The sequence below is a fragment of the Schistocerca serialis genome, chromosome 1 (genome assembly GCF_023864345.2).
Source record: "Schistocerca serialis cubense isolate TAMUIC-IGC-003099 chromosome 1, iqSchSeri2.2, whole genome shotgun sequence".
NCBI lineage: Eukaryota > Metazoa > Arthropoda > Insecta > Orthoptera > Acrididae > Schistocerca > Schistocerca serialis.
Genome location: NC_064638.1, coordinates 571,300,372 through 571,311,124, shown reverse-complemented (window position 1 = coordinate 571,311,124; position 10,753 = coordinate 571,300,372). Strand labels below are relative to the sequence as shown.

Here is a 10,753-nt window from a genome sequence, read left to right as displayed (position 1 = left end):
GCTGTTTGTGTAGGAGAAACCGGTTGGAAACTTTGCTCATGTTAGCACGTTGTAGGTGTCGCCACCGTCGCCAACCTTGTGTGAATGGTCTGAGAAGCTAATCATTTGCATATCACAGCATCATATTCCTGTCGGTTAAATTTCGCGTCTGTAACATGTCATCTTCGTGGTGTAGCAATTTTAATGGCCAGTAGTGCATATTACAACTCACATGGTAAGTATTTAATTTATTTTTTAAATATAATCTACACCGGTTGAAAATGTTTAAATTTTTACGTGCATTACTTCAAGATCTAATAAAATCGGTAATTTTTTATGTAGGAGGGTGTAGATTGCTGTGTTATAAAGGTCACGTCCAGAAGAGGATGGGTACCAGGTTGAGAAAGTTGAAACAGTTTGAGAGACAAGAAACTTTCTGATGGTAAAACCATAAAAGGCAGGCTGACAGATGAAATGATTGATGAACTACAGCCTTATTATGGGATGGCCATTAGAAATAACACTGAGGATTTGTTCGAAATGAAGCAGGTAGTATGTGCTACCTTCTTCCACAGACTGTCAACTGGCGTAAAACCTTTGCCCTCCTGGACCTGATTGATGGTGCAATTACCGCAATGCCCAGTACTCAAAGAGTTAATACAGCCATAAACATTCCATCCTAGCAGCAGTAATGGATATCACAAGACTTATTTACAGAGACCTGCCAAATATTGAATTACTGAAGATGTGTCTGCATGGTCAGACACAAAATTCCAATGAGTCATTCAATAATCTTATACGGACTAGCTTAAGAAAAAATGTTTTTTTGGAACTAAGACACTAAAGTGGGGGTCAGTGATGCTGTTATTGCTTTTAATGGTGACAACATTGGTAGGGTGAAAGTGCTATAGCATATGGGAATTAATCCTGGACAAACTGCATCAGGGAATTTGAATGGCTGGACAAGGTTCGCATTGATAAAGCAGAGTATGCAATACAGTTGGCCACCAAGGAGTCCAGAAAGAAGAAAAAACTTGGAAAAAGATCAAAAGGATGATATAAAGTATGGCGCAAGGTGCTTCAGAGTGACTAAAAATAAATTAAGCATAGATTAGGTGAGATACAGTCTTTTGAAACTTTAGAAGCCGCTCCTGAAAGTTTACATTTTCTGTTGCATTTTTTCCTAAATCTTAAAAACCACTTCGAATAGAGTCTCTAATTTTTCAGGGAGTAAGAACATACAAATCCTGCGTCTACTGAACTAAAAGAAGAACACAATGTTATGTACAATTAAAATTATTTATGATAAGGAACAAAAAAGTACACAAAATTTTAACCGTGTAATTAAAAAATTGTATTTCCGAAAGTAGTGGCTGAAATTCAATTATTGTAGTTCAGTAGACTCAGAACACACGGTTTAATGTAGTGTAAAAGTTTCATGTCAATGGCTACACTGTTTCCTGAAATACAGGGAAGCCAAGTACTAAATTCAACATTGTTGGCATAGGGCGTTCCAACTCCCCTTACAGTCGTCCGTCCGTGTCTGCTTGGCTGTGCACTGCCGGTCGCACACTCCTCAGCAGCTGAGCGACCACGCTGCCCGGGCGCTCTCGCGGTGCTCAAAATGGTTCAAATGGCTCTGAGCACTACGGGACTTAACATCTGAGGTCATCAGTCCCCTAGAACATAGAACTACTTAAACCTAACTAACCTAAGGACATCACACACATCCATGCCCGAGGCAGGATTCGAACCTGCGACCGTAGCGGTCGCGCGTTTCCAGACTGAAGCGCCTAGAACCGCTCGGCCACAACGGCCGGCCTCGCAGTGCTCTCCAAGTGCGTTCAAACTTGCCATTAGGGATACACGCGGTGTATGACTTATTTTTCGTGTTTTATTGTATACTGCCACACCATCAATGTTTCTACAACGACAAAGTAACGTGAGTACGAGTTCGAAGCGATAGGGATGGGAAAAACCGACCGGTTAAAACCGACACCGGTACTTTAGTTCTGAATAACCGGCATATTTAAAGCCTCGATTATAACAGGTGTTATGTGCAACTAACTGTTAGTTATCTGCAAGTGCGGTAACTGTCAGTTGCACATTTTTGACATGGTTTTCACATCTTCGGAAATGCCATTTTCATCTATCTTGCGATGATTGGAAAATGGGTCTCGGCCCGAAACTAACCATCGAGTGAATAAAAAAGACAAATTTGCAAATTTGGACTGGTTTTTCCTTCCGTTCCTGGTATTTTTTTATGAATTGGGGTGTATGAGATAAGACAGAAGGAACGTTGGGCTATGCCAGTCGTCCATTTCAAAGGTGAATGTCTTTTTATGCAGGATTGCTTCTTCTAGAGGCATAAGATATGACTACATGAGTGCCTCTTTAAAGTCATATACTGTTCCCAGCTTTCACATTCCTAGAAGAGGACAATTTTGTCTGCTATATCCTCTCATTAAGATAAAAATGAATACCTTGTTGTCACGGAAAAAAATTGCAACTTCATGAAAGGTGCTCGGAGTCTGAAAACATCATCCCTTCAAAGTAAAATTAAGGGAATTGTACAAAACTGAACAGTAAACACTTTCCCGCATCAAAAAAGACTCACAAAAAGAAAGTCCATATAACAGAAATGCACGTGCTACGACGGGTGAGGGGAATAACACTGAAAGATAATGAGCTCAATAAACTTGTAAGAGATAGTTTAGAAAGTCGTCGTCATAAACAAAGAACTCTCAAAATCCAGGCTGAAGTGGTACAGTCGCACAACACGAAGACCTGAAGATTATGTCACGATAAACTGCCTTTCCATGGAGGGGCAGCGGATGACATCAAACCATCTGGTTGAGGAGTATCCAACGTAATATGAAAAAGCTAAGAGGAATTATTACACCTGGAAAGATGACGTCGATTTTGCTCCTATGACGGCATGTGCCACAAGGGGGATAGCAGATGCACTGAGAATAGTTTAATCGTCGTCCGTTAACGGATAGCGTGTTGACGTAGCTACCAGAACACCATTTGTGTTTACCCTTTAACAGGGAATTTTGATATTACCCGCCGTGGCTTTTCCTGTCTGGTTTCAGTACATCGAAGAACAAGCAAATAATAATAATTAATGATAATATTATGTGATCGCCGCGCGGGATTAGCCGAGCGGTCTTGGGCGCTGCAGTCATGAACTATGCGGCTGATCCCGGCGGAGATTCGAGTCCTCCCACGGGCATGGGTGTGTGTGTTTGTCCTTAGGATAATTTAGGTTAAGTAGTGAGTAAGCTTAGGGACTGATGAATCTGACTTCGTAGTTTGAATAATTCCAAAGCCTTGGTTCGTACTGGATCTTTGATATAATTTGTAACACGGAACCTTTAGCCTTACCAAGAGGCCGTTTAATTGGAACAGTAGCTTGTAACATAAATGAAACACTAAATTAAGTGATAGCGCTGTATTCACAAAATATTATACTAAGTTAACCGTATAGACACACAAATTCTGTTACTACGTGCAACTATGATTACGCCTAGTGAGATTGCGTCTCGATATATATATATATATATATATATATATATATATATATATATATATATATATATATATATATATATATATACATCTTAATGCCGGTGTGCCAAATAATGATCTGCCGCGATGGTAGATATGCATCCGGCCAGGACGGCTTCCAGAACAAAAAAGGTGCCGTCTTCTCGGCAAGACAACTGAACTGCGTAATTATTCTAATGTTTCAGCGGTAGCACGCCACAATCAACACAACTGCTTCTACTAATTAATATCTTAAGTAATTCTTTATTTATATTCTGAACTTACATCTACATTTTTGCTATATGGAGTGTGGCAATAAAGTAATGAGACAGATTGTCTTTGCTAGATGTGGCAACCCTGCAGGCTTGCGTAGGCACAATATCTTTGACCTTGGTCTATCAGCTGCTTCTAGTCCAAGCAGCACATTGATGCAATTGCTCAGTCATGAGTTATGCTGTAATAAGTTAACATGTGTTTGTGTCTCTCGCCACGGAAATGGAACTGCATAATATTGCGCAACGGAATGCCATTTCTTTTTGCGTTAAATTGGGTGAAAACGCGACGACAACTTACGGTAAACTTCAGAAGGCTTTTGGAGAGGAGGTTATGTCAAGAGCTCAAGTTTTTCATTGGCATTATATGTTCAGTGAAGGCAGAACGAATGTTGAAGATGAAGACCGCAGTGGACGACCATCAACCTCACAGACGGATGTCAACTTGGCCAGGGTGCGTGAACTCATACAATCTGATCGAAGATTATCCATGAAAATGATTGCAGAAGAACTGAACATCAATCGAGAAACGGTTCGTCTAACAATAGCTGAAGATTGAATTGGATTTTGCATCACAATAATGCTGCGCCATCCCATACTGCTCAGTCAGTACAGCAATTTCTAACCTCAAAACAAATTTCAGTACTACCACAGCCACCTTATTCACCAGATATCGCTCCGTGCGACTTTTTTCTATTTCCAAGAGTCAAAATGGTGGTCAAGGGACACCGTTTTCAAACAACACAAGATGCCCAAAAAGCTGTGATGAGGGTCTTGGAGGATATTACAGAAGATGAGTTCCAGAAATGTTGCCATCAATGGCAGAAGCGCTGCAAAAAGTGAGTGCAATCAGAAGGAAACTACTTAGAAGGAGATAACACTAAACTTGACTAAAGCGGTAAGCAACATTTTTTTTTTCACATCACTCTCATTACTTTATTTTCGCACCTCGTATATCCATGCCCATCCTGCAGATGTGCCTTTAAAGACTGTTCACAGCCAGAAGGCTCAGTGTGGTGTAAACGTGCGAAGCAAGCAAGCAACAATGCCACAGAGACGCATTCGGGCGTCTTACAGCCAAATGAGCGAGTTTGAAAGGGGTCACGTTGTGACCTCCCGAGTGACAGGGTCGTCCTTTCGGAGAACTGTCACACAAGTTGGACGTGTTGCATCAATTGTGCAACGATGCTGGTATCAGTGGTCGCGTGAACATTCTCACACTCGTGGACGTTCACGCAGTACAGACACCCGGCAAGATCGTCGTATTGTAAGGGCAGCAGTGTCAGGTTTTACAGCTACTACGGCACAGATAAGAGGGCTTGCAAATCCAGAAGTGGCACTACAAGCACGCACCCGCACTCCTCTAGCTCGTCTTCCACTCACGCCACAGCTTCGACGTGGGCGGCTCGACTGGTGCCGTCAGAGGATCACTTGGAAGATGGAATGGCGCGCCGTGGCCTTCGGCGATGAAAACACGTTCTGTCTGCACGCAAGTGATAGGCGCTCGGGTGTACGACGTGGTCCTGGTGAGTGCTGTCTCGTGGGGTGCATTCTTTCAAGACACACTGGCCCATCCCCAGGTATTCTGGTCTGGAGTCCACCTTCAGTGTCTCTGGAGGGGAAGCTAACCAGCACTCGGTACCTGCAGAATGTTGTTAGACCCAGTCTTTAGCTGTTCCTGCAGCAAAAAGGTGATGTGTTGTTCCAATAGGATAATGCTCGCATTCACGCTGCCGGCGGAACTCAAGGTACTCCGTAACGCGTGCAGCAACTTCTCTGGCCAGCACAAATTCCAGACTTGTCTACAATCCAACGTGTGTGGGATATGATGGAATGAGAGGTGCCTCTTGTGACTCGCCAACCAACAACTCTACTTGGACACGTCGAGCAGGTGTGCCGTAACGCACCCCCTTTGTATGATCGACTGGATGCCAGAGACAGCGCCTGCATTGCTGCCAGTGGACGATACACCACATACTAATACGTACTTATAGGGATATGGTGTCTGTTCTTTCGGACATGTCCAAAAGAACAGACACCTTATCCATATAAATATATAGTTCTGGCAATACTGGCCATGATCTTCTTCTTCTGTGCGGATGCACGCATATTCCCCGAACTCTTACGGGACTTGGAAAGCATGTCTTCCACGAGTAATGAGTGTGTTGGGGTGGGGCACTACGAATGTACGAATGTAGTGTGTGGACATACAAGGTGAGAATGTGGGTCTCACGGGAGGCGTGCGCGAGATAGTCCGTGCAGTCGCACTATCCTCTGTGCCCTCGGTGGCTCAGCTAGATAGAGCATCTGCCATGTAAGCAGGAGATCCTGGGTTCGAGTCCCAGTCGGGGCATACGTTATCACATGTCCCCGTTGATATATATCAACGCCCGTCAACAGCTGAAGGTATTAATATAATTCTAATTACGTACTAATACGGGTGTTTCACCATGTGTCGATAACTGGTACATCAGAACCGCTGGTAATATTGATCTATAAACGTAATAACTTCGTGTACTCTGTATGAACTCTTGCAACAATAAGTCTTGAATGAACTGGAAACCTGTAAAAGGGTTTAGTATCTTTTTCCGACAGCGTATTTATTGCCTACCATCGGTGTAGATGGCACTACATGTTTTAAAACGCAAACCCCCGAGTAACGTAAAAAGGTGAAGACAAAGAATTTGACTTTTGGCAGTTATATTCCATGCAACATCATGTAAGATGAGCGCTAGATTCATTGGAACACTGGACACTGAGTTAGTGTCTCATCCAATACATGCGTATTTTTCGATCGATAGTTTGTCTTTTTAGGATTTTGGTACTGTCATATAGTTTTGAGTAGTTAATATATATTTTTTGTTTTTACTGAAGACTGTAACAAAAATGTCAGTTTGCAAGGAAAAATGACAAATTACAGAATTTAAGGCTAATAAAAACGTAAAATTATTGTAATGTGGCTATTTAATTGTAAATGATCTTATGTTATGTTTCGAGCAGACTTTTATACTTCTATGAATGGGAATGTCACGATGGGCGTTTGCTCTTTGCAGTTTATTTAGGCATTTATCTCACCTTTCAAGATTAGAGCCCTCTGCCCTCTCTTACATCTAACCGGATGTCCTCGGTGAACCAACATTACAATTTTTGTAGTACGTGAACACTGTGTTTAGTACTTAAATGGTGAAGACTCACTGTACATTTTGTGGTGCTACAGTGCAGCAGCACCGTCCTTAGGTTCCGCTTGAACGACGTCAGATGAGCAAGAAAAGTTTAATTATGTATATTGCCTATGAGGTTCACCTTTTTTTCTGTTTGTTTCATGTCTCACGAGGTCCAATGGTCTTCTACTGACGCAGCAGTTGGCAGTAATGGTCACTAAACAAAACGGCACCAACGGTTCGCAACACTCAGAACATCATGCTATCGTTGTCAAATCTTCTCCGTCCACTATTATTAAATGATGCTTGAAATTAATTTATTAATTTACGTATGACGTATAACTCTTGAAGAGGTTTCCATTATTAAAGTATAAGGCCTTGATATTGAGTTTTGTTGGCCAGTTAACCCTCTGACATTCTCCGTGGTGTCTGTTGTTCTATGTCGTGTCTCCCTACTACTTTCGCGCAACGACTTTCTGAGCATGTTTTTTGGGGAATTGACTAGTTTGAACCTGGGACCTGTTGCTGGTAAGGAGACGCCAGACCACACATGACATATAGAATTCAGAAGAGTTCAGTGAGACTAGCGATGATATAACCAAATACTTAATGATTTCAGCGTCAGCTCCACTGCACTCTCTGTAAAAGAATCTTAATATTAACTAAATTTAGTGGAAGGGGTTCAATGCTTTCCTATTTTTAGTTATCTGGTAAAATAACGTCGAAAAAGCAGTTAAGTTTACCATTGGAAATTTTATTCTACTCACAAAACATTGTTTATAAATTACACTATTGATAAAAGGAAATATTTCAATACAGGATGATAAAAACCAAATGCGTTCAACAAAACTGTGAACGAATATTCCCTGAGTGGGTTTTTAAGTTCTACAATGGATCGAAGGATGACCTATGCCACATCACATCTATAATCTAGGTTTAAGTTAAGCTTCACAAAAGAGAAAACTATCAAAATGGTCTACAGTGACCCTCAATTATCTTTAATTACTTATCTAACTTGTCGTAAATTACAGTGGCTGATGTGGCTTCTCAATAATTATATAACAGAAAAATCATCACGTTTCAGATTTTAACTTACGTAGCAAATGTGAATACCATGAGCTTCAATTGACGATCGACACTAGTATTACGTAAAAAGGGGATGTAACAGATGAGACTTCTGCAGTTCTGAGTGAAGCCTTATGCGCTCAAAAATGCGGCACCACGTGCATTCATTACCTTGTCGATGTTCGTCAGGGGGCGGCGGCCGGCGCAGCTCCCTACAGCTCGCTGTCTCCGAAGCAACTCTTTTCTAACTTCTCCTTACTACAATTTACCGAAGTTGGTTTAAAAAAACTATCTGGCTGTGTTTTCATCTGACCAATCAGGGTCTCAATGTTAACCTTAAGCTCTGCCTACAAAAATTCTGTCTATCCAATGAGAAACGTTATACTTTTCGTGGTGGGGCAATGTTTTTAACGTTTGCAACGTAATAGAGACGCGAAAAAGTCTCACGCTAAAACTTGCGGCTGGTGTGGCCCTTTTAGTGTTATCGTAAGATCTATACTGTTCTTCTGGAGGGCTCTAGCTTTTAACATGGGCTGGGGGGGGGGGGGGTTGTCCTGTCGGTTAGCTGGCGACGTGGGTGTCCGTCCCTTATCGTAGGGCCTTCTAGCTTAACACGGTTCTGCTCTTGGCTTCTGTTCTCGTTTCTCCCCTCGGAACTGCGTCTGTCTCACGGTGGGAAGGTATGACATGCATTAAGGCATTCTTGTGTTAGTCTGTGGTATTACATTTGCTCACTCGTTACTCGTATTACTTTGGTTAATTTAATGTCACGATTTATTCGGAGCTATGTGACATACTACTGGATTTGCTTATCATGTCAGGGTTTTCATGGAAGGTGTTGGATTTGCCTGACACCTTACAACCCTCCTTTTGAAGTTATTGGGGAGCAGTCTGTTTTGAAAAACATTAGGCCCATCGGAACATACACTGAAAGTTTCATCTATCGACAGTAATTCAAGACTAACTAATTTCTGGAAAAGTATTTGAATCGTAATTCTGAAAAAGCAGAAAGAGGGAAACCTTAATTTCTTTAAAAATGCTGATTTCGAACAATCTCTTGAAACAATTTGAGTTAGTTCCTTGAGTTGAAATTTAACTTTGGTGCTAAATGGCTAGTTAGTATCAGAACTTCACGTTTACACCAACTTTGCCTCAAGTCATACAATCTGTGGTCATTTGCCAATAAAGTTTTAGATTCGATATGGGTTTGACGTGTAAATCGACAAAATAACTTTGAAGAATAACAGATTCTACATTTTCACCGAAAGTATTAATTGAAAGTTTAGTGGAAAAACAGTCTGAAGTGATATACCTAAATATTACGCGGCAGCACACTCAAATAATATCTGTGGCTGATAGAATTCTATGGCGCTACGTGCCACTGTTTTGTGAAGGAGTTAAGACAGTTCTTGAACTTATGACGACGATTTATAAGAAGTTTAAGAAGCATCCCCTACTAGTTTAGACAGGCTAAAAGATCCGGCTGCATACAAGAAGTGATAGAAATCCATTTTTCGTTAAGTACAGTATAAAATAAACACGAAGAAATATTCGTATGTGGTGTGGTCCTGATGATTAATAAGGAAAGAAGCTAAATAGCTGATGGATATTAACCATATTCTAATACGCCCGAAGGAAGAAGACAGCGCCTGTTTATATCCAGGGTAAACTGGCTGACCTCATAGGCATTTACGCCGTGACAGGTGCTTAACTTTGTGGGACACTGAAGATAGGAGCCCGCCGAAGTGGCCGTGCGGTTAAAGGCGCTGCAGTCTGGAACTGCAAGACCGCTACGGTCGCAGGTTCGAATCCTGCCTCGGGCATGGATGTCTGTGATGTCCTTAGGTTAGTTAGGTTTAACTAGTTCTAAGTTCTAGGGGACTCAGCAGTTGAGTCCCATAGTGCTCAGAGCCAGCCATTTTGAAGATAGGAAAGCGTATAATTACACATAAGAGAGTACACAAGTGGTGGAGTACATCATCGCGGGACGCCTCAGATTTCGTCTTGTGCAATAAACAGAAATGAAAAATATTTACTATCACATTACTTTTGCAAAAAACATGACCACAACACCCTGTAAGTGTTATAGGTGTTCGAAATTTTCTTTAAGATTTGCTCCCTTCATGACTGTCATGTATTTATGTGATGTACGTTTGTGCTACTATAAAAATCACTGTGCTGTGTTAGTTATTGGTGAAATCATTACTGTAGTTATAATCTGGAGGAAGGCAATGGCAAACCACCTCCGCTAGGACCTTGCCTAGTCGGCGGTGCGGGTCTCTCGCATCGTCCCCTACGCTCCTCGGAGTATGGAACCTCATCAACATCAGTTATAATCTGATGGGTCAGCTAAGTTAAAGGCGTGATCTCGGGGCGGACATCTTCACTGGATTGAAAGACAAGTAAATTAACTTACAGAGACTCCTTAAAGACACATCACAGCACTAGCAGACTTGAAGTTTACCAGCATGCTTAACATATGAAGAAAAATGTAACTTTAGGTTGTGTTACCATAGATACAATTAGTGCAGATACAAAGCCTGTGGTTCCGTAACCATACAGGTGTTTACTGAATTGAAACTAGGGGAAAGCAGGCTGAGATTCACATGCTTTATACTCCAGACTAAAAAGATTAATATACTGGGTTTTTTATTTTTAAATTAACTCCTACGTACACTGAAATTTGTGACTAAAACAATGTTTGTTACTGAATATGCTAATTTGAAT

General features: G+C 41.4%; 1 non-coding gene across 1 annotated transcript; it reads left to right on the top strand.

Moving 5' to 3' along the window:
- The first annotated feature begins 6,078 nt into the window (after positions 1-6,078).
- Positions 6,079-6,153, top strand: Trnat-ugu (transfer RNA threonine (anticodon UGU)). The gene has a single exon. It is a non-coding gene; the product is annotated as a tRNA-Thr (tRNA).
- The last annotated feature ends 4,600 nt before the right edge of the window (positions 6,154-10,753 follow it).